Genomic DNA, 25,220 nt, shown 5'->3' on the forward strand with positions numbered 1-25,220 from the left:
CTATGATGGATTCAACCCAGATCTGTGACTGGGGGTGAGTGCCTGAAACGTTTCAGCACTCCGTCCATCATCTCCTTGTGTTTGGCATCATTAATTTTACCTTGCAGGGGTGTACCAAACACCCCAGCATCCCCCGCGGTGCCCGGGGGCCCCCAGTCTTCAGTACATGAAGGGGGCGCCCTCAGCTCATCGGTAGAGAGCTGTGAGAGAGAGGCGTGCTCTAAAGCAGCTGCAGAGTGCAGCCTGCTCTAAGCGCCTCCCGCTGACCCAGGACTGAAGAGAAACAAAGTAATAAGTCACATTGTTTCTCTTCAGTCAGAGCCAGACCGGGAAAAAGGATGGGGGTGGGGGGCCCAGAGAGAGCAGGAGGCAGCACAGAGGAGAGCTGACAGGGGCAGGAGAAGGATTGCAGCTCCAGGAACAGGATCTGCTGGGACGCATTGGAAGGTGAGAGTTAGAGCTATTGATGTTGTAAAGGACAATGTATTTTACCTATGCGTTTTCTGTTTTGAGTGGAGTGAATGTGTGTGGTGTCAAGTGGACATATATGGTTTGTATTGGAATTGTTAGTTGTGGAATTGTGTTGCGTGGATTGGATCTGTGTAGGGAAATAATGCGGCATGGTGTGCAGTGTAATTATGTGGTATTGAGTGGAGTGGGATTGTGTGTCTTGGAGTGAGATTATCTGAAATGGTATTTTGTGTTGTGGAGTGGTATGTAGTGGAGCTTACTTATGTGGTGTGCTGTTAAATATTGTAGCATGATGTGGAATTTTGTGGTGTAGATTGGATGTATGTGGTGTGTTGTGCGTTTGTGTTGTTAGTTTGAATTATGTAGTTTGTTGTGAATTATGTGGTGTGTAATGGAAATGTGTAGAGTTGAATTGTGTGACGTGGAAGTTGCGGTGTTGAGTGAAATTATGTTGAGTGGTATTATGAGGCATGGTGTGAAGTGTAGCTGTGTGGAGTGTTGCTACGTGGCATAGACTGGATTTATGTGGCATGTATGTATGCAGTATGGAGTAGAGCATAATTATGTGGAGGTTAATTATGTGGTGCTGAGTGGTATTATGTGGAGTGTAATTATGCTGTGTGATAAATTGTGTGGGGATGAATTGTGAAATTGTGTGACGTGTGGAATTATGTGGCATGGTATGATGTATAATTGTGTGGAGTGGAATTATGCAGCATGTTACAGAGTTGGATTTTGTGGAGGGTAATTATGTGTTTTAGAGTTGAGTGTAAATATATTGTGTGAAGTGTAATTATATAGGTTGAAGTGGAATTATGTGTAGTTGAGTTGTGTGGAGTGTAATTATGTGGTTTGGAGTGGTATTAAGTTGTGTGGAATGTTATTCTGTGATGTGGAATTATGTGGTATGGAGTGAAGTGGAAATATGTGTTTTTTAATTTTTAGGATTGTAATTATGTGGTATGGAATGTTGTAGGGTTAAATTATTTATAGTTGAATTGGGTGGCATGGAATTATAAACAGGGGCGTAACACAGGCCCCCTCAGCCCCTGCGTTGCGGGGTCCCATGTACTCCAGGGGCCCCCTCACTCAGCGGAGCACACAGGCCCCTTAGTTCATGATATAAATGGTGCGTGCGGCCATGGTGCGCACGCACAGCCTCCTCAATAATTAAATGGTGCCCGCACGGCCAGGGGCATAACACAGGCCCCTGCAGCCCCCAGCAAGCCTCTTCATGAATTAAATAGTCCGGCCTCTTAATTAATTAAAGGGTGCGCATGTCCGCCGGGCCCCGGGTGGGCCTCTGAGGCTCTTTATTAGTTATGGTGCGCAGCGCGCAGATGTCTCCGCGTCTGAGCGAGTGCGCGTCTTCAGGGTGGGGCATAGGGTGGGGCTGGTGACCATACCATTGTCATGGGCATTGCGCAGAAGCGCAATAAAAAGTGCACGTGACGTTGACGAGTGCAGTGAGGCATCCCACCCAGGACCCAGCCAGAGTGATTACTGAGAAAGACTGTCACCATGCGGCGCCCCCGGCCATAATTTAATTATTACTAGCCCCTGCCTGGCTAGCCCTTGCCCTCTTCTGCTGCCCGCTCGCGCCTGCCACTGAAGCTGCAGGCCAGGCCTCAGGTGAATCTGTCTGAGCCGAGGCAGGAGTGGTCCGTGGTGGCGAGGAGTCTCAGTGGGTGGGTGGGGTGGGATGAGATCATAATTTGGATCAGGGAGGGCATCATGGTGGGGCCCGGCTGGGAAATCGGGAATAAAAGTAAAACGTAATATAGGCCAACCCAGGGCGTAATTGACCCCCGCACAGGTAAATGACTGGACGCTTGCCCTGGTTGCAGAAACCTCTCTAAAAGGCTGGCTTTGGGGGAATGTCTTTATACATACTATCTGTAGGTAGAGGAGGGAATACACTGACTGTCAGCTGCAACACAGGTAGTGCCTGGGTCTGGAACAGAGCCATAACACTCCAGGGATGGAAAAGGAAAATCACTAAGGAAACTCCCCTGCGGGTAAGTACCTTCTTAGAAAAGGGACACATTGAAAGGATTTAGAAGTTGGCATCGCTATGGAATTTCCAAAGTAGGGGACCTAACACAGGGCAGTGGAGCACGAAGACACTTGAGCACATGCAAAGGAATATAAATACATACAGCTAAAGCTATGTCCTGACGTCGTGCCCATAATATGGGCTGAATTGTTGGATTATAGTCTGCGGGAACGTGGGGTTAGAATGGAACGTTTGTCTAAGGGACAATTCCTGCTCTTTACAAAGCTCAGAACAACAACATGTCTGGCTGCCTCCATAGGCTTACAACCTCATGGGAAAGAGATCTGGGCCCCCATGTGGGCACTTCCTGGGATACGGCCCTCTTGCCCATGAATTTGAACAGTGTCACTCATATTTTGGATCAGCCCACAGGAAAGCGTACTTAGAGCAGAACAATCGATCAGCCCTCTTTATCCGTAGCTTTGTTGAAAGCTTCATTTACATTTCTAAATGCCAGTCATCATGACTGACTGCAGTTTTAATCTTTACTTCTCTGAATTCGCTCGCTTTTGCTTAAGGGGCTTTTGAGGGGATACTGAGCAGCTCCCTCTAGGGTGAGGGGTTAATGGCCCCTCACCCCTGAGCAACAGCTGAATTTGCAAGGAAGAAAAGTAGACTTTTTCCATATGATTTGGGTGTGTAGTGCTATACATATCTACTGGAGAACTACAGCCAGCGAACTCTCAGGAAGAGTGAGAAAATGGTCCTCTGACACCACTATGCATAATTTAGGGACCAAACAATGTGAACTTGGCTAGAGCTAGACTTGTCCGTTGCTTCTTTGGGCCTAATGGAAGAGAAGAGGGGTTTAGTTAGAGCATGGGTACTCACAAACACTTTCCCAGGGGCCACAAAGTACAGTCTGGGGTGTGACTGAGGGCCACACTCATGCCAGCAGGGTGGCGGTTGGGTGATATGGGATTTGTAAGGTGGGTGTAGAGGAAGCGAAGCACAGGGCAGTTTCTAGGTGTTTAGCCACCCTAGGCGAGAATTGAAAATGCCGCCCCCCCCCGATGTACAGTTCTTAGTGGAGAACTGGTCACGGTGGTACTGCTATGCATATATGAGAGAGGTGTGCGTGCCCTAAACACCGCCTGCCCATCCTCTGGTCCCGGTCTCGGAGCAGGTGTTCAGGAGGAGTTTTATTGTTGTCAGGAGACAGCAACAATTACTGGGGGGCCGGGCTGGGGCACAGGTTGAGGGTGGAGGATATCCTGTGCTATACATAAGCTATAATGCACTTTCGTGAAGGGCCAGAGTGCCTCTCAAGTTGAACAGCATGGTATTATGTCTGTTTATCTAGGAAAAGTGTGTACAACCAAAGTTTGCAATATATTCATTCAAACATGCATAGTATAAAGTTGTTACCAGTTATTTAATCGTAATTTGCACAACACTGTTTGGCTCAATGGTCAGAAAGGCTTAAAAACATGGGGGCATATGATCAAGAGATATATCGCCCCGTTTTCGGCACAAAGCGCCGAAAAAGCGGCGATTTTATTATCTCAATATTAGCAAGGCGTCGCTAACATGCATTAGTGCATGTTAGCGGCCGAATCTGCAACGCATCTCATGGTAGCGATAGATATCGCTAATTAGATGCAAAGTAGGCGTTCCCTCCTAGGAAAACATGTGAAATGATCACAAAACCAACATCGCGGTATTAACAACGCTGCCCCTGAACAGCGAAGCGATGACAAAAGGTGCGGTAAGCCCCCCTTATCGCATGATTCTAATGCCTGAATAAAACCTGACTTAGTATTATTGCCTATGGGAGGTGGATTGTATGGTTAAGTACACACTCCCCTATTACCAAGTTTTTTATTAGCGCTCTGAAATCATCGCTGAATTTCACACGCTAATGATCATTATCGCTGAATTATACTTCACCTGTCAAAGCATTGCTAATACGCCGCTAACACGGCGATGTAATTCAGTGATAAATGGCGATAATAAAAAACGCGCTAGGCGCGATTTGCGATGTTTATCACGTGTTCTTGATAATATGGCCATTGAAGCTTTATGTTTTAAACACATGCTTGCAAAAAACAGCAACATTGTATGCAAGGCAGCGAGAGAAAATTAAATTGTGAAACACGCTATCATGCGGGGAAGCGAAAGGCTGCTTTACAATAGCTGAAAAGTGCATCACAATTAACACCAACCTCTGCAAACACTGCTCCACTTCACCAATTCAGCTGTCATGATTTACAAACCAGGAACGAGAACCCTCCGTTTTTAGGTCTCGCCTAGCAAATGCAGTGCAGCTGCTTCGCTTGGCGAGACTCTATTGTTATGGCTTTCATTCACGAAGGGAGCCAAACCAGGTGCGCGCCTGGACAGGAGATGTGCACGCGCATGGCGTCTCCTCTCTGGCATCTCCTTTGCAGTGATAGGAGCCTTTACACGCTCCCACCGCGCGCTTGATTTATTAGCGCTTGTCTGTCCTTTGGAGCCTCTCCAAAAGTGCCTGAGTATCTGTTTCCGATCACAAGCTGTACATCAACAGACTGGTGTTAACATAATTGGCTCATCCCACAGTTGGCCCGGAAACTTCCTGGTAACAACGGCACTGCTGTGCGATGTAAACTCCACAGCATAGTGCACATTTCTAAGTCCGCACGTACCATCCGGTCTTTTAAGAATGTAATGTTATTTACATTTTCATCTATTGCAATACAATGATGCTGCTCCTGTAATGCATGTTCATATTTTGGGTTTTGTGAGCTTGTTACTGCTGTGTGTAAAGAGAAAAAACATTTTCACTACACAAAACTGAACTAATGGTTCTGTTTTTTTCCTTGTTTTTTGTGTGTGCAGTTTTATATAAAGCTAACTTGAGCTGAAGGTACAGGAGCGCTTTACATGAGCATCAGGTGCATTGCGCAAGGTCACATGCATGTTTTTTAGGCGCGTGGTGCAGCACATTCATTTTTAGGCATAGTGGGGTTAAGTAATGTGCCCACTGGATGTTGCGCTGATGGCTTGACTCGAACTTGGTTCCACAGTTTCAAAGTCGGCAACTTTGGCCACATCTTCTCCCATTCGTGTCACAACCACCCAGCAATGGCAACCACTCCAGCAATCAATAAACAGGCACCTTTTATTAGTGAAAACAACTTGATCCAAATATACTGGCCATTCGTGTCCGTTAGTTTTGCGGTGGAGTGTGAAAGGAGGCTGGCCGATTTTAATCAGTTGTGAGTGTTTTGAACTGATATGACACTCGTGGGCTCGGGATAAACTGAAATTCAGCCTGGATTCAATCTGCCCCGGCTGGACACAGAGTTTGAGTGCAGGAAAAGTCGAAAAGATAAGGTTTTACTGGGCAGTTTTTATCTGCATTAACTAAAAACTCACTGACAGGACAAGTTCAACGTGGTTCATCTTGTGTGCCGCCCCTGGCCTCCTCTCTGTCCTCAGAGCCGTCTCTCCCTACGGTTTCACTCTTGCATCTCCACATGTGCCTTCAGTTATCATTTCACATTCTCTGCATCATGGCGCTTTTTACTTTAAAAGAGGCTGTCAGTGCTGCTCTGACAGAGGCGCCTGTGGAATTTAAATCCTGCGGAATAACTCATTAGAAGCCGAAGAGAGGGGGCGCTGTCCTGCTGAGAAGCAGACCACCCCACCCCCAGGTCTCATTAAACATGGTGCTGTCCAAAGGCGTCACCTCCGAGCACCTGTTCTCATTGTTTCTTTAAAAGCTCTTTGGGGATACCCACGTTTTACATTTTTTGCTGTGAATATTGTACTTTTTTTCTGAATTGTTTAATGAACGGCTTTGAAAAACAAGCAACCATTGGCAAAGCCAATGAGTTTCCACTTTGAATGGCGCTAGCCAACCTTTTGGCTTTACCAATGCATTGTGGCAATGCTGAACAGCATCAGCAAAAAAAAAGAAAATGGAAAGCAACACAGAGAGAGTATGGGGTGATATGATATGAGGGGGGGCAAGAAAAAACATCCACTCCCTCAGAATGGTGAAAGCAAAAGAAACAAGCATTTGCAATGCAATAGGTCTCGCAGTTACGCAAGTTTGAGCTATTGACATTGCAAATAACAATGCCTTTTATATTTGTTTTCGTTTTAAAAGCATAAATAAAAGGCATTGTCATTTACAATGGCAATAGCTTAAATTTGCGTAACTGTGAGACCTATTGCATTGCAAATGCTTGTTGGACAAAGATAGCACTAAGTACACATTCATTTCTATTGCTGCAGAGTGATAAGCATCACTCTAATTGACTTTGAAATACAAAGGTTTTCAAAATGCACGCCTCAAGCTAGGGAACCCCGGGGTCAAGTGTGCTGCCGCCTGCTATTACTAATGACTTGCGCAGGTCTCTACACACCCGGAACCTGCTGCGCAGTCAAAAATCGGGTTCTGCCGAGCACTCACCTGCATCTTTCGTTTCCAGCAACTCCATCAGATGAGCTGGGCAAAACCACGGGGAAAGGAGAGGGCCAGGGGACAGCAGCATAGCGGGAGGGAGGAGCAGGGCACAAGCACCCCTGCGGTTCCTCCTGCTTATTACTTCCGCCGAATTGTAGTGCGGTGATGTGGATCACCACACTGAAATGCGCTAGACTAACGCCTCGGGCCCTGATGCTTGGTACTTGTCAGGACTGTTAACCGCCCTCCCCCTTTTGCCGCCCTAGGTGGCCACCTAGTCTTGCCTAATGGTATCTGTTCGGCTTAGAGTATAGGGCCCGGGTAAAGGATCCATTTGGGAGGAGCCATCTGTCCATGCTAAACCCCGGATTGTCGGGCCGGCCATAGTTGCTATGGTTTATTGCGGTAAGATGTGCTGCCCAGTAGTATTTCTTAATGTCGGGCAACACAATGCCCCCATCGAACCAGTTGAGGGTGAGTTTTTGTAGAGCAATACGAGGCCTCCCATCCCAGAGAAGGTCCCGCTGGAGCCCTTCTATTTCTTTGAAATAAGAGTTTGGCACAGAGTCGGCCGAATTTTGGAGGACGTAGAGGAATCGGGGTAGAGACATCATTTTAAAAAGGGCCGCCTTGCCCAGCAAAGAGAGAGGAAGTGATTTCCAGTTTGTAATATCATGCTTAAGTCTTTGTATTGGGGGAACAAGGTTTCAGGTAAAGCGGAGAGTTTTGTCCAGTGAAATGAAAATACCCAGATATTTAAAGCCTTCTGATACTATTGGTATGGGGCAGTTTCGGGGTATCGGAGGGGGGTTTCCACACAGGACATACAGGAGAGATTTCTGCCATTTGATGCCAAGCCCGAAGTATCTACCAAAGATGGCTAGGATATCAAATACAGCAATAAGGGATCTTTTGGGGGATACAAGATATAATAGTATGTCATCAGCATGCAAGGATATACGATCTTCCCAGTCAGCTGACCATCGCAGTCCGCGGACCATTACGTCTTTGCGAATCCAGGCCGTAAGGGGCTCGAGAGCCAAAGCAAACAGTAAGGGGGAGAGAGGGCATCCCTGGTGGGTCCCTCGGCTAAGTGAAACGGACTCTGACTTTCTGTTGTTCACGACTACCTGAGCCATTGGAGAGCTGTATAGTAACCGCACCCATTGGCTGAAGCCCGGTCCAAATCCTAACTTAGTGAGTACGACGAAAAGATAAGGCCACTCGAGTGTGTCGAAGGCCATAGTGGCATCTAGAGAGACTACGACAGCATCTTCGCGCATAGTCGATGCCCTGCCCAGGACCCCATGGAGTCTACGCAGATTCAGAGCCGTGTTTCTCCGAGGCATAAACCCCGATTGATCCGGGTGTACGATGCCACCTATCACCTTAATTAGTCTGTTAGCAAGTACTTTGGCTAATATTTTGGGCTCTACATTCAGGAATGAAATAGGGCGATAGGAGGCACAATCAGTTTTAGGCTTCCCTTCCTTATGAATCGTGACAATGGTTGCAATTCTTTGATCACGGGGAAGCGACCCCTGCTCTAGGCTAGTCTCGAACATAGATTTCAAGTATGGGGCTAGTTTATCCGGGCGTAGCTTGTAAAGCTCGATCGGGATACAGTTTGGGCCAAGCGCCTTGCCGGGGTGGAGTGCTCGGATTGCGGTTGCAATCTCGTCACCGATAAGGGCGCTGTCCATAAATGCGCGGTCGCTGTCCGATAGCACCGGCAGGGAGATATCACGCAAAAGTTCAGAAGAGTCTGCTTCATTGTATGGCGCAACGGAGCCATAGACTGTGCGGAAGTGGGCTGCGAAGTGGTCGACTATGTCCTGGGGATCCACTATGATGGATTCTTCAGAGCTTCTTAGTTCAGGAACTAGCCTACTGGCATGCTCCTTTTTGTCCAACCAGGCGATTAATTTCCCCGTCTTGTCCCCCCAGTCATAAAGTCGGCCTAGTCTGTCCTGTCCTAATAGTTTGGCACGGTCGGTGACCAGGGCTCGATATTCCTCTTGGCGGAGTCGCAGGGCATGGAGAGTCTCTGGTGAGGGATCAGAGTTAATGTCATTCTCGAGACGATAAATTTCTTGCTCTATGTCAGAGATATCCTTCAGTTTGTCTTTTTTGGATCCCGCTTTTAAGGAGAAAGCCTCACCCCGGACTACCGTTTTAAAGGCTTCCCACAATGTTTACGGTGAGTCAACCGTGTGGTCATTCTCCCAAAAATAATTATCAATGGATTTGACCAGGCCGTTTCGTATTTTAGGGTTTTTGAGATTCCAAGGGTTGATTGGGGCAACACGTCCCACCTAGGAGTTGTCAAGGACAATGTGAACCCAAAGGGGAGAGTGGTCGGAAATGCCTCTAGCTAGGTGCCGTATCTCGTGGATGTCCGTCACTTGCGGGGCGGGGACAACTATATAGTCTAAACGCGAGAGACTATTGTGGGCACCTGAGTGGAAAGTGTATTGGACCTTGTCAGGGTGGTATGTTCTCCATCCATCTACTAATCCCATCGCCTTCAAGAAACTTGAGAGAGATTGTGCGGTAGGAGGGATCGTGTGTGGAGTTGAAGTCTCCGCCGAGCACGAGGTGCCCTTCCGGCAGTGCTAACAGCACCGTGCTGAGGTCAGAAAATGTTGTGGCCTGTAACCCTGGAGGTGCATAAATGGACATGAAGGTAATGGTTCGCCCTTCCCATGTGCCCATAATACCAACATATCTACCACGGTCATCCACGTAGGTGGACGTAGGTAATAGAGGGAATGACTTCTTTTGCATGATGCCCACTCCTCTGGAGTTAGACGCAAAACCTGCGTGCGCAATCATAGAGTAGCCCCATCTGTGCATAGCTTTACAAGTGTGGCGAATGAGGTGAGTTTCCTGAAGTAATACAATGTCTGGTGACAACCTCCTGACTTGTTGCAATACTATACTTCGCTTAATTTTGTCCCCCAACCCGTTTACATTCCAACTTAAAATTCTAACTTCCTTGTTACGCTGTACACCCATTGACCTGTATGTGGACTGCACCATCAACATAATGTCGAGAGTGACAAACAAAAAACCTTAAACCAATTAAACAAAAAAAACCCTGCCCGCTGCCCTGCCCTCTGGGCTCAAAACTACCCATCAACAAAATCGCAGAGTGCCTGTCGACCTAAAAAATGTCAAAGGAAGAAAAAGTAAAAAAACAATCCAGAGGGGGAAAGCAGGGAGCTCCATGTCCATGCCCTGAGCAACATCACTGTCACACCTCTATGAAGCAATTAACATATGTCCAAAAATAAATCGGTAGTCCCCTTTAGGTAAGGTTCCGTTGTCCCCCCTCCCTTGCCCGCCCCCCAGCTTCCGCTCCCCCAAACCTCAAAGAAACCTGTCCATGTGTAGGCTCCTCCTTAGGCCGGTCCGTTGTCCGCATGGCCCCTGGCTCCCCGCTCCACTGGGTTTTTAGTCCCATGATACTCAATCCAATCAGCGTCATCTTCAGGTCGGTCAAAAAACCACGCTCTCCGCTCAGCCTCAACCCGGAGGCGGGCTGGGAACAGCATTGAGTATTTCAGATCTCTCTCTCCCAGATCGCGCTTAACAGACAAAAATAATCTCCGTTGCTTCTGTACCCTTTGCGTGAAGTCCGGGAAGAAGGAGATATCGGCATTTTCGTATCAGAGGGGGGCACCGGCCCTGGAATTTTGGAGGATAACATCTCGGTCCCGATAGTTCAGGACTCGGGCCAACATAGGCCGCGGGGGAGCGCCCGGTTTGGGTCGGCCGCCCGGGACCCTGTGGGCCCGCTCAATCACAAAGAATTTACTGAGTCCTTTGGGTTGCAAGTGCTTGAGAATAAGGTCTTCGACAAACAGGTTAGGAGTTTCCCCCTCTGATTTTTCCGAAACTCCTATAATGCGGAGATTGTTTCGGCGAAGACGGCATTCGTAGTCATCCAGCTTGAGATCTGTGAGATCCCAGGAGTCCCGTAGTTCCTGGACCTCCCTTTGCAACTGCGCGACATCACCCATAAGGCCGGCAGTCGTAATCTCCACCTGTTTCACCTTTTCATTAAGTTTCCCCATGTCGGTCCTGATAAGGTTGATGTCAATGGCCACTGAGTCCAAGGAGGTCCTGACCCCTGTTATGGCCTCCATAACGTCTTTAAGGGAAAGTTCCTGCTCCTCCGTCCCAGGCTCTCCCCGTTCACCTTCCTCAGACGGGTGCCCCCGCTGCTGGTCTTTGGATACCTTGTATCTGTCCAGCTTGTTAGTTTGGACTGGCTTTGCTCCCCTGGTCCCAGACCCATTAGCACGGTCCATTGTAGCACCGGAGATGAGTCGCACACGGGTGAGAGATGGAGAGGGCGGATAGGTGGAGCAATGGCTTCGATGCCCAGATAGGTGTGTCAGGGTCATCTCGGATAGTCCCGCATTAATATCCTGTGCACTCACGTTCAGATCTGCAGCAACTAGGCAGCTTGATCAGCTCACGAGCCAGGAAGTCCCTCGCAGTCCCAAGGGGAGAGCTTCACCGGACATTAGAAGTGGGTGCTGCAGCTCAGGTCGCTCCCAATCACCCCAGTGGGAGAAGAAGGCATGGGGGGCCACCCGACCGCCAGGAGAGGGGCCCCGCAAATCTCAAGCAAGCAAGCAGCGGGAAGACAGAAGAAGAGAGTCACCCCTTGAATCAGTAACGTACCCAACAAACGATCCACTTGTGGTGCTCTTCAGTTCGTCTTGAAGTTGGTAGATAGGATGAATTCGCTAAGGCGTCACTGCGAGGCCACAGTCACCACTCGCAGTGTAGTTCCCGGCCGCTCCCCCCTCAGGCCCCCCGCCGTGCCAGGAGCGCAGCAATGTCATTCCTTTTTAATGCCATCCTCAGTGAGTCAGTAAAGCATCTGCAGCTGCCCCAAGAATATCCAGTGCTGCGCGCCCCAGCATCTGGCCTCCCCGCTGGCCACAATATGTCAATGGCGAGGGGTTCAGCACCGCAAAATCAGACCGCCATTATCAGGGGCGCGCTACCGGTTGCACCGTGGCCGGCGCGCCCCGTTTCAAAGCCGCTGTGCCCCCACACCGCATCAGTACAGTTACCATGGGGCCAGGAACCCCTCCGTGGAGTCGTGCAGTGAGGCTCGTGTAGGAGCTACAGTCCGGATAGGGTCACAGCAGCACCATCGACCGCACTACTGCAGGGCTCAAGACAAGGTTGGGCGTCAGGTATGTTAGGTGCAGCCGCCCCCCGCGGGGCATCGTTGAAGGCGAGCGCGCAAGACCGGCCACGATGCAGGAGGCAGAACGAGAGGCTTCACTACTGGAGCCGTGCCGCCGCCATCTTGAGTCCCGTGGCCGGCGCGCTTGATCAATTTGGAATTTTCTTGCTGCTCTCACCAGCACACGCTTCGTTCCAGACCCGCTGGTGTCTCCGCATCTCCCGGGCAGCCGAATACCTCAAGGCGGTGTCAGCGGGGAGAGGGGTAGCGGCCGCGCCACGGGCCACGGCATCACCGCTGGGTGGGGAGGGACAGTCCGGGTCTCCGCTGCGGCAGGAACAACCACCGTGGACCCCGGCTGCTGAGCGACAAGCGGGCCGCAACCTGTAAGGGGTGCTCGCTCCCTTGTATCGGACGGTCCGCGCACCGGAGCGGGAGGGATGGGCTCCGTTGTCAGTCCGGTGTCCGGGACTACATACCGGTGTCGCGGATCAGTGTGCAGGATAGTCGAGGGCTAAGGCGGACGACGGAGCTCACGGACTACGCGGCCATATCAGTCCCAGCACTTAATTGTCTGCACTAGCTTTAATGACAGTCCACTACATGGTGGTGTTGTCTGTTAAATGTTGAGATGAGCACAACAGTGTTTAATAAGTCAATGTACATTAAAATGAATGAATAATATCTTATTATATCTTTGGGGGCCTGCAATAGTCTGAATTGTCACTCTTGTAGGAGTGCAATGATTAGTAGTTGTGTTCGTGCAGTCATTGGCAGTGCTGACAGGGTCAATGGGTGGTGCAGACTGCAGTGACTTCACGAGAACGGCCTTGGCACATACTTTTTTTAAATTACAAATTAAGCACTGCTGGAAACATCAGTAGAGGTGGAGAGGAGACCAGCAGCGGAGAGATAAGCTGGAGGCACTGGGAGGGGAGTGTGGAGCAGAAAGAATGGCAGTCCTGCGCCAGCAGCCTCGGTAGCAGTCTCAGCACCCTATCGTCTGTATCCTCCACTCACACGGTGGCAAGTTCTGCTGCTGAGCTGTGAGCTCTTGCAGACCCTGCCGGCCGCACTCAGCAGAACCTCCTGCCCAAAACACCTCATGTTGGCTAGGTTCTGCAGCCATCCCTTCCCAGATACACGCTGTGGCATGTGAAACGCCCTCTTCACTCTCTTTTCTTCACTCTCAACCTGTGCACAAAAATACACACCATAATAAGGTAGAACGAAGGTAGACTGTGCAATGAAGCACTCAACACTACCTTAAAGTGCTGAAGGCTGTTTTAATGTAACAGGTTAATCCAACACCCTACAGCATATGTCTTACAGCCTAATATTCACCTTAATCATACAATTAACTGGATCTACCATTCTCACCCTTAATCCTCCAGAAGAAGCCCTGACCAGCCACAAACACCACCACATCCCACACATTCCTAAAGCAAGTCAACTGTTATAGTCCATTGTTGCACCCTTTCTGTTCAACCTTCCCAGTCACTGATCACAACCCCACCACAGCGAGCTAGAACTGACTGTCCTGCCACCATCCCAGCCATCACTTGGTCCTCCTGCCTGTCTTTCGTGCTGCCATCCAGCAAAACCTCAACAGGTATTTCCTGCCCCCCTCCCCCCCGCTCCCCCAGGAGTCCCCTCTATCACCAACATGTTAATCAAATTAGTGGCGTAACAAAAGCCCCCACAGACGGCCGCAGTGCGGGGAGGGGGGCTCATGAGCTCCTGGGCCCCCCTCCGGCACTGGCAGGCCCCTGGCCAGTGAGCTTCAGACTGGGTCCGGAGCGTAGGGGCACCATGCATGTACTTTGCAGGGGGGCCCCCTCAAGCTTTGTTATGCCACTGTTACCTTGGTATGATAGGCAGACAGATTGCGGGCAGTCAGAGAATAAATACGCTTCCTTATGGATAATCAGAACATATCCATGCCTATTAGCAACATTCGTATTCCCAGTAATAAAAGCAAAAATCAGGAAGGTCCGTAGTCAACAAGGCAATCAGTAGGAGCCACGCTCCATTGGATTCAAACCGTTTTCCTGGATGATGGTTTCCAGAAAGTGCCTCTACTGCACTTTCAATCTAATTTTAGGAAATTCCATTGCAAGGTCCTGTAGGTACAGCCCAGAATCTGTCTGTCTTTAACATATATGTTGCTCCAGTCGCCTTCTTACTCCATTCTTTTAGACTGACGTTTTCTGCTCAAAAACACCACACCGAGCTGATTGTCCTTCTAGAAGGTGAGTTTACCATCCTTCCCAAAGAATTCAAGGGATGTTTAGGAGTGGTGGCCAGATAGATGAAATGCAATTACGTCAGATTTAATGCAGATAAGACAGAGGTGATCTTTCACATGCCTTGAGCCTGAACCTCCAATTGGTGGCCAGATGAGTTAGAGGCTCTCCTGTCCAGTACATGCAGCCTGTAATCTATGGGTTGGTTATCTTTGACAATCGACTCACCTTCAAGGACCACCTTAACAAGCTCTCCTCATCCTGTTTGTACATTGTTTCAATGCTAAGACTTTTATCTCTGTCCTATTGGCTCACTTCCTTAAAACAGTAGCTCAGGCTCTCCTCTGAATTAATGAAACTCTCCTTAGATCAGCGTTGCTTCCTACTAAGGGGTCGATTCCGATCCTGGAGAAACCGGGTACGAACCGTCGGTCGGAGCGTTTTCTCCGTCCGACTCGTACCCGTTAAAAACACCATACAAACATGCAAGTACGATTCGTACGGAAACACCATTTCCGTACAATTCTTACAAAACACCGACCGACACGAAAACACATACAAATGTGATCCGGGACGGCACGTACGCGACATGCGGACGGAGTCAGGCAGCTTTTAACGTACCAGCAAGTACGATTCGTACCGACAGCACTCCAGACGGCTATATTTTTACGGCACACGAAAAGTGCCAGAAAAGCTAAGTACGCCGCGAAGCGTGAGGAAAAGGGGGCCCGGTACGCGCCGAACACCCCCCAGCGGTGCGGACCCCCAGCCCCGTATGTCCGGTGTGGACCCCCACCCCCGTATGTACGGTGCGGACCCCCACCCCCGTATGTGGGGTGGGGATTTGCACCGGACATACGGGGGTGGGGGTTCCCACCGGACATACGGGGGTGGGGGCTGGGGGTATGGCGCGGACATGGGGGGGCTGGGGGTACGGCGCGCACATGGGGGGTGTTTGGACGTCTCCATGGTTGCTATGGAGGTTCGCTCCGTACGGTGTTTTTACCATACGGTTGTGGATTCGGACGGACGGGACGGATCGTACTTGCGCGTTCGGATGTCGGTTTACCGAGTCGTACGTAAAACCGTCCGGGGACGTGTCGGACACTTTTTCCGACCCGAGGACGTGTCGGGGTATATTCCCAATGCGATTTGTATGGTGTTTTTTACATACGAATCGTACTTGCCAGCTTGTACGGGACTTGTACGATTCGTGCGTAAAAAAATCCAGATACGATTCGTACGGGGAATATTTCTCCAGGATCGGAATCGGCCCCCTAGTGTCTTGCTGCTCACTCAAAGTCCCAATGCATGACTTATACTTTGCCTTGGCAGACATTCTCAGATGATTATTCATCTTTTTTCTCCTCATTGCCTGCCTATTCAGAATCGCAGAAGGGTTAAGGCGTTGAGCTTTTGTCAAGCTGCATTTAACATGGTACAACCACTTATTTTGCTGTGTATTCTCTGTCTAGGCTTGTCCGCTTAAGCTCTGTTAATCTTCTAACCATAGTCAGGGTCCACAGATCCAGAATCGGTGGGTATGCTTCATGGTTATTAATGCCAAACTCTGGAACACACTTCTGTCTAGTCTCTGTGAAAGGTCGTGTGAGAGTTGTGTCCCAAATGTTTGAAAGTGCATCTTTGGCTCAATATTGCCGTTCATAATTTTAACGCCAGAATGTCCGTTTCCTGGATAACTTCTGCATTTTAAAAAAAATCGTTCTTAGGTGTTCAATTTAATGGCTCAAAAAGTAGTTTAGCATCAAGAGACAGCAGATTGTTTCAGTTTAGACTGTTCAAGATCTTATTTAACCATCGTTTGGTGTAAGTTAGATGTGTTGCCCTACAAAAGCATTACCTGTTTAACATGATCTCAGCTCTTCTTCGTTGATTTTTTGCCCTTATCCTTATCTAGATCTTGCTCATGTGCCAAACTCTTAAGTCCTGATGATGACCTTAACATTATTCTAGGTCGAAATGCTGTTGATGCTACCGACATTTGAACTTTTCTAAAAAACCTTATTGTCTGACTCATGCTCTAACTCATTTCACTTGGCCAACATTATAAAAACTGTTTGCTGAAGTCCATTGTTTTTTATTGAACACAATTGTTTACACCTTTCTTGATTCACTGCACCATGAGATCACAACAGGTACTGAGCACTTTTGTTTTTAATGACTTGATCATTAAAGCATACATATTCTACATTAGCATGATCAAAAGTATTATATTTTGAAAGTTTAGATATTTTACCAAATGCATGAATGATAAATGTGTTATTATACTTTTTGATGTTTCTTGATTTTAAAATATTATATTGAACCTTAAACGGTATGCCTTTATTAATGTTGTCACTAGGAACGCCTTTTTGCCAAATTACACACATACAGGCATATTTATAAGAGCCCTGCGTCACTTTTGCACCACGTAAAGGGGTACAAGTGTGATGCAGGGCTCTTAAAACAATTTATGAAGCCACGCAAAGCCACCCTGCATGGCTTTGAGTGGCCTAATGAACCATAAGTAAAGCGACGCAGCACAAATTACTGCGTCGGCTTACTCTGCGCCCAGAAGGTGTTCCATGGGCGTTGCAGTGGGTTTTGCCACGCAACATTCATGGAATTTGATGCTGTCCCGGATTTACAAAGTGATGTCAACCTGGGGAAGCGTCAAATCCATACACCTCCCGAGGTGAGGCGTAATGAGGAGAAATAAGTTTATCTCTTCTCGTTTTTTCCTCTTTCGAAAGCAGCATACATAGAAAGAGTAAAATGCTCGTAGGATTGTTTTTGTGCAGGAAGGTGCCCCTTCTTGCACAAAAACAATCCTGCATGCAATGGAGGTACCCTTGCACCATGGTGAAAGGGTGCCTACATTGGTGCTAGGCTGCTGAAATGGTGCCAGCGCGGGTAGAAAGGACAGGAATGCACCGTATTTCTTAAATAAGGTGCATTCCTGCCCTTTCACTTTGGCGCAGGGCAGCACAACAAGGTGTCTTGCTGTGCTGCCCTACGCCAAAATTCTATAATTGAGGCCCATAGATCAGAACATGACTTCTAGCGTCCTGACCAGCCTTTGATAATATTTTTCCAGAGCTTCACCATGCTTAAAAATCCCAACCTGACATTTGATCGTAGCCTGCTCAGCATTCTCTAAAACAGTCTTTACTCACATTACTCATGCCTGTGCTAGTAACGCTGTGCTCTGTGCATATTTCGCTCTTGAATCACCAACTATGATTGTTTGACAAAAGATTATTTTAGCGAAATGAATCATTCTATTGCTTATTCTGGAACTTAGGTTTCGCAATCAAATGAGTATTGTACCATGGATAACTGACTTCAGAGTATCCCAACCTATAGCAGAGGGAGCAGCCCTGTTTTTATGTATCCAGCATTTGTTTAATTGTATCTGTGAGAAACTGGGTTGTTGGTTGACTGGGGTGTGAGCCCTGGTCAAGCAACAGCCACAATCCCTTGAAGAGGGAACCACAAAAAGTCACAACATTAATCTGTGCTTAATTCTGAGTAGCTTGGCACAAAAAAAGCAGTCAGGCTTAACTTAGAGGCAATATGTAAAGTATTTATGTAGCACACAAACATCAATAAAGTAAAAATACAACACAAGAAAAACCCAAACCAATTTCGAAAATTAGAGTAAATTTTAATAAATAATTTAACACCAAAAAAGCAAAAATCCAATCAGTAGAACTGGAGTTATGCATTTTTAAAGTTTTTAGTGAAAACTAGTGCCTAAAAGATCAAAGCACCAACCTTGGACATCTAGTTGCGTGAGTCGAAAAATATTTTGACGACCACAATGGAGCGCATATCGGATACAAGAAAGTGGATTGGGCCCAGTCAGCGCTTACCTTCAGACTTAGAAGACTTTGAAGAAACTCTGAGAAAAGGTGTCTGAGGAGATAAAGTTCAGGAGGGTAAGGCTGCAGGAGGTATAGGAGGAGGAAGCTTCATTGTCAGATAGCCCTGGATCAGAGCCTTGGTGAAGATTTCTATGTTCAGATTTAGTCTCTGAAATGGAAGTCGAAAATCTCCAGCAGGACGAGGCAGAGGGCTGTAGCCGATGACAATTCCACGAGGCTGGACACCCCTTTGCTGAAGGACAGCAGAAAAGTATTTGCTGCTGTGGAGAAGAACGTAGCGGGACAAGCTGTGAAGTCAATCCGACTGACGATGCAACTCGGGCGGAAAGGCGAGCAGGTTGGTTCAGCTCTCCTCTTAGTTGTCAGAGCAGTTTCCCCACAAAGGGGCATATGCATCAACCAAACGAATACCGATTCCTTAATAGCGAAAAATAAGGAATCGCCATTAAGGAATCGGTATATGGCATGCATCAACAGATTCGGTAAAATTTAGCGATTCCTTAAAAATCGCTAAATTTACCGATTTCCCAATAGCGGGACATGCAAACTCCCATTAGCAAATTGCGAGTCCGGTAATACCGAATTGGCTAATAGCGAGTTCGGTAATACCGAGTTAGCAATTACCGAATCGGTAATAGCGAAATCGCAATTTGCCACGTCGCTCCGGGAACGTGCAGATGACATCACCAACCAGGAAATACTGCAGCCCCACCCACATAGCCTCGGCAGAGGAGCAGACAGGAGCTGGGAAGGAAGACTGCCTGTGCAGAGTGAGGCCACACCGACTCTGCAAATCCAAAGATACACACATCATGGCGCAGGAAGTGCCATCCAGCGCTGGGTCAGCACGCAAGCGAAAGCGGAAATTCTCGGACAGGGAGCTCGAGTACCTTATCGAGGGAGTCTCCAGCAAACACGACCGCCTCTTTGGCAAGCTGTCCCTCAAGGTGCCTGAGCAGGAGAAGCGGCGCATATGGCTGCGCATCCGTGAGAGGGTGAATGCAGTTGGCGTCACGACCCGCAGCATCTACGACCTCAAAAAAAGGTGGTACGACCTGCGGAAGCGTGCCAAAGAGAGGATTGCGGAGAGGCTCCGGGAGGCGAGCAGGACTGGAGGCGGACCATCTACAGCACCATCCAACACAGCCCTGGAGGACCTTGTGGAAGGGACGATAGAGCGGGAAGCCGTCGTGGGGGTGACCCAGATGGACACGTCCGGCGCAGCCACAAGTGCCCAAGGTAAGATGCATGCCTGTGCCCACACCCAGCATAGCGTAAATCCATTTCCATGCCCCCAGCCCGATCTCAGTGTGTCTGCAGCTCTGGCACACACAGCTTTACACATGACACTAGTGCATCTTGGGAGTTGTAGTCTAGTCAGCCCAGTGTGCATGTACAGGCGTAAATCCAATGACCATACACCACATCAGTTGAACATGGATGGAGACTGTTCATTTAGTGGACCACAGAGGGACATTTATGTGTACAACACTATGTAGTTGTAATTATCCCACTAACCATGCACTGTTTCACACACAGATGCATCACCTGGGGATTCGGACAACAGCGGCCAGCTGATCATCTCGGAAACACCCGTCGAGTCAGACCAGGAGACAGTGCAGGACGCGCATGCATCGCCTACACCTGCCACCCCAACAGCACCACCTCCACCAGCACCACCAGCAACGCCACCAGCACCACCGCCACAAGCAACGGCACCAGCCAAACAGGCTGCAGCTACTACAGCCACAATAGCGCAGAGGCTCAGGTCCCAAGTTGCGCCCTTGCAGGAGATGGAAACACCCACCTCGCAATTGGCACCCAGGCAGCACACATACACACCACCTGATGCACCACCTGGAGGCGCAAGACGCGCACGGCGGCACAGGGCTCGTCGCAGTTCCGTCACCTCAGCCGAACAGGATGTCCCAACAACCTCTGCAATCGAGGAGAGGATGCTGCGTACACAGCGCCTGCAGGGACGACATGTGGCTAACATTAGCTGCAATATCGTGCGCCTTGCTAGGGAGATGCGCGCCATGACTGCAGCAGTCACGGACATGAGCACGGCGGTCAGGGACATGACCACTGCGGTTGCAGAGGGCAATGCTCAGCTCAGGGAGGAGGTACATGAGCTCACCCGTGCCATGAGGGAGGGCCATGAGTGCCATAAGAGGAGTCACCGGCAGCAAATGTTGCGTTCCGCCGCCGCTACCAAGGCCATAACACGGCACAGCAACAGCACCGCAGTGTTGGCACGCTGCTCAGTCTCCCTGCAGGTGGACCTTGGGCACTTCTGCGGGGATGTCGCGAAGTCACTAGGACACATCACCACTGCTGTGGAACACCTTCAGAGCAGCACATGCAGTGCTGCTGCATTGGGAGGGGATGACACAAGTGAGGCTGCGTCCAGTGTCAGCAGCGTGTCACTGGCAGAGGCCAGCACCAGGCGCCGCAGTTCGCGTGCCTCCACGGGGCCAGGCCGTGGTGAGGCATTGGATACACCTGAGCGGAGGCTTGGGGTACGTGGGAAGCGCCACTAGACAGTTGGACATGCATGCAGGACCATGGTGGGGCAACCATGGCCATCCACTTACTGTGTATGCACAGGCGTGACTTTAAGGCACCTTTTATTTACATTAATGCAATTGGAGCATGATTTACATAGCTAGTTTTGTTGCACAATCCTCAGTGCTACTGTGCATTAAACAGTTGCACCCCAAACTAACTTGTAATGTCTCATTTTCCCATGTTTCAAAAATGATTTTGCATTATGTATGTCCGCCTCCTATGGCCCACTGCTGTGTTTGGGATGTGTGCCTGTCGTTGTTGGGCGGGTGGTTGGTCATCCCGGTGGTCGTCATCCCTGTCCACCTCTATGGGTATCCCCCTTCTGGTGGCAATGTTGTGCAGCATTGCACATACAGCAATTATCCGGCAGCATGTATCAGGTTGGTATAGCATGGCGCCGCTAGTCTTGTGGAGGATTCTGAAGCGGCTCTTGAGAATCCCAAAAGTCCTCTCTATCACATTCCTAGTGCTGATGTGTGCAGCGTTGTATCGATGTTCCTGCGGGGTTGCTGGATTTATGTATGGGGTGAGTATGTATTCACGCAGGGCGTAAGCACTGTCACCTAGAAGATAGAAGCATAGACTTAGCATTGGTGATGTACATACATGTGTGGTGTTGGTGTGGGGAAGCTTATTTCTACGTACCTAGCAGGAGTCCCTCTCCAAATTCTCTGTTGATTAGTTGCCTGTGCATTCCACTGTGGCGGAAGATGTAGGAGTCGTGTGTGCTCCCTGGGAATTGTGCCACTAGGTCCGTTATGATGTTATTGGTATTGCACACAACCTGCACGTTGATCGAGTGGTATGACTTGCGGTTCCGGAATATGTACTCATTTGCTGCGGGAGGACATATGGGGATATGCGTGCAGTCAATGCATCCAATCACATGTGGGAATTGTGCCACCTGGTAGAAAGCCTGTTTGGCGCGGTCCAACTGCTGTGGGGTTGTGGGGAAGCTGATGTGTGTGTGGAGCATTGTCAGCATGGCATCTAGGAATTTCCTGAAGAAGCGTGACAGTGCGCTTTGCGAAACACCTCCGGCCACCGCAATTACCCCCTGGAAACTCCCTGAGGCCAGTAGGTGCAGGCTGCATAGGACCTGAACGTGCGCAGGGATTGCATTTGTCCGGTGTGTCTGGTGCTGCAGTAATGGTTCCAGGTCCGCAATCAGGCGCATGATCATAGCACGATTGAGGCGATACTTCTGGTACACCTCGTCCTCATTCTGCCCGAGCAAGGTTATGCGCAGTCTGAAAACTCGCTCCTGGACCCTTCTCCTGCGCTGTCCTGCTGCATTGATACGCATCCTCCTTGCAAGCACGTAGAGGGCAGCCATTTTGTGGGAGCCAACAGGGTCTCCTGGGCCACATTTAAGGGTTTTGTGATTGCCTCAATCATTTGCACATGTAGATTTTATTTTAGCATTACCTTTTTTTTTTTTTTTTACTTTACCTCCAGGTTTTGATTCCCCTTATTTAACTCTTGCAAAATAGCGATTTTTGGGATTTTCGTTATTAGCGACTTTTGTTGCATTGGGGTGCGATTCGTTAATTGCTATTGGCACTTTCCGGGAGCTAATAGTGATTTCGGTAACTGCTAATTCGGTATATAGCGAATCGGTAATTTAGCATTTTGGGTATTAGTGATTCGGTATTTTTGCGGATTATTTTTTGCGATTCGTTATTTGCTCACGTTTTGGGTTGATGCATTGGGATTGGGTATTTCTGACTCGCTACCGGGAGCTAATAACGAATTGGTATTTTACCGACTGGATTTTGGCTTGATGCATGAGGCTGAAAGTTTTTTTTTAGTCCTCTGTTTTGGGATTTGACTATCTGGGCACTTTTAGCACCACAACCAAGGGTCCAGGATTGGTGGGACACCTTTCGGGGTTCAGGACTCACCTAGGCTGGGTCCAAGTGTGGGTTTAAGATGTCAGGAGCCTTTTGTGTACCTGTGGCTCTGAACAGGAGGCCAGCAAACTAGCCCTTGGAGTCACTTTGGTAGTCCCGGGTGCAGATGAAGATGTAGGTCTCAACAGCAGGGCTGACCTCTGAGGATTTAAGGCAGGCTCCAGTCAGCAAAGCAGTCCTTCCAGGTACAGCAAAGAAGTCTTGCAGAGTGCACAGCACGTCACATCAGCAGGCAGTCCTCTGAGAGGCCTTCCTCACAAATAAAGAGTCGGTCTGGCAGTAGAGAATACAAATCAAAGATATTTATTAAGGTACACTCGAGTGGAGTCTGGTCTGACCAGCCTCCTTGGATTGCTGCACAGGGACTGACTTCAGTCAGCGTAAAGATACATTAAGTACATTTCAAACCAATGAAGGCACCGCCCAGAATGTAAAATTCCAGGCTCATACAGCTAAAACAAAGGGGTACAGTAGGATAAGTTTCAACTCTAGGGCTGGGTACATGCTATCTGTAATTGAAGGTCGTCCTGCCCATGCCCGCAGCTGGGCTGGTGGGAGAAGGTCTCTACCTAGTGGGAAAGGTATGTACTAATGAGGACAATGTACTCAGTGAAAGACAGCATTAAACCTTGAGAAAAAGGAAAAAAAATGAAAGGAGACATTTCTCACCAAGCTAGGGTTAGTTTCAATCGCAGTTCAAAATGGCAGCTCAACTTAAAATGGTGCAGCGAATGCTAACTTTACATAAAGTAATATTCAAGCAAAACGAATGTGTAATATTTACATTTCAACACTGCCCTGACTCCAATCTGGCTGCAGTGGCAATATGAGGTAATTAGGCCCTTTGTGTGAAGGCAGAGCACACCCTATTCAGTTGCAAGTGGGGCTGTGCTAAGCTCCGACCCCCATCCTGCCAGCAGATGGCCCATTGAGGCACACCTAATCCCTCTATTGTGTGACTGTCTAGGAGGAATTCACAAAATGCCTCACTGTCAGGTATACCCAGTCATGTGACCCAAGACAGGCTACAGGCACAAAGGGCTAAGGGCAGGAAATTGCCAACTTTCAAAATGTTGCATTTTTTTCAAAATTATAATGAAAAATCTGACTTTACCATTAAAGAGGATTTATCATTACAGTTCCATAGATACCAAACATGACATAGCACCTGCTCCTAATTTGGAAATTACAGCTTATTGAATGTAATGAGGAATCCCCAATGTTATCCTATGAGGGGTAGGCCTTCACAGTAGTGAAATACGATTTTATGAGTGTTTTACTACTTGTATATTTAAAACTTAAACGTACATGTCCAACATTTTAATTACACAGCACCCTGCCCAATGTGCTATTTAGGGCCTACCTTAGAGATGCCTTATATGTAATAAAAAGGCGAGTTTAAGGCTTGGCAAGGGGGTTATATTGCCAAGTCTAGTTGGCAGTTAAAGTCTGCTCTCAGGCTGCAATGGCAGGCCTGTGACATGTAAAGTGCTGCTTAAGTGGGTGTCAAAATAAGTGATCCAGGCCCACTGGTAGCATTTAATTTATAATCCCCGGGTATATGGTGTACCACTCTACAAAGATTTAAAAGTAAATAAAATATATGTCAAACAGGTGTAAGCCAATGAAAAAAATGTTAAGGGGCGTGAGCACAAGTCCTTCAGCACTAGTTGGCAGTAGTAAAGTGCACAGAGTCCTAAGGCCAACAAAAACAAATGTCAGCACAAAAATAGAAGTAAGTAGGCAAAAAGTTTTGGGGCAACCCTGCAGAAAGGGCCAGGTCCAACAGTATCTTTACTAACTCCTTATTCTTCAACGTAGACTAATACATCCTTCACCTAGAGAACTCTGTGGAGTGGCGACAATCAAGGATAATGGCAAATGATTGGAGGACATGATTGGAGGAACCTCTGTTCAGAAGGCACACCCATGCGCAGTTGGGTTGAGCGTTCACCATCCAGAAAACGTTTATCATACTGTCTCCAGCAAAATGTAATTATTCAGGAAGTTTGTTTAGAGTTTGACATATACAGTTTTGGATTGCAAAAAAGTAAAATCCCTGCATGTGACACACAGTTTGTTCCACTTTACAAATTCAGGATCTAGTTGCACAGAAACTCAACATTCCTCGATAGTGGGATTATATAGTGAGAAAACTGTAAAGCAATAGGAACATTTCTCTATGATGACAATAAACCACCTTGCTGAGGGTCTGCCAGTTTCTTTTGACTTTTCAAATGTTAATGTTGACAAAAAATGGTAATGCTGTTCATAGCCATGTCTTTGGTGAAATATACTATAACTTGATAACCTAAGTCTTTAAATAGGCAGAAAACTTTGGCTTGGGCATGAGACTCTTGTATACAGACAATATCTGAAATCACCTGTTTCAGCTCCTCTATCACTTTTTACTCGCCTTTTAAAGGGATTCAATCCCTTATCGTTCTATGTCAACAATGTAATTTTTC

At 48.3% G+C, this 25,220-nt stretch overlaps 1 protein-coding gene across 3 annotated transcripts in view; it reads left to right on the plus strand.

The window, feature by feature from the left end:
• The window catches only part of LOC146833667 (flavin-containing monooxygenase 5-like), a 249,701-nt gene that overhangs the window by 58,715 nt on the left and 165,766 nt on the right, over positions 1-25,220 (plus strand). The gene's annotated exons all lie outside the window — the stretch shown is intronic.

Source organism: Triturus cristatus, chromosome 4_2 (genome assembly GCF_964204655.1).
Source record: "Triturus cristatus chromosome 4_2, aTriCri1.1, whole genome shotgun sequence".
NCBI classification, from domain to species: Eukaryota; Metazoa; Chordata; class Amphibia; order Caudata; family Salamandridae; genus Triturus; species Triturus cristatus.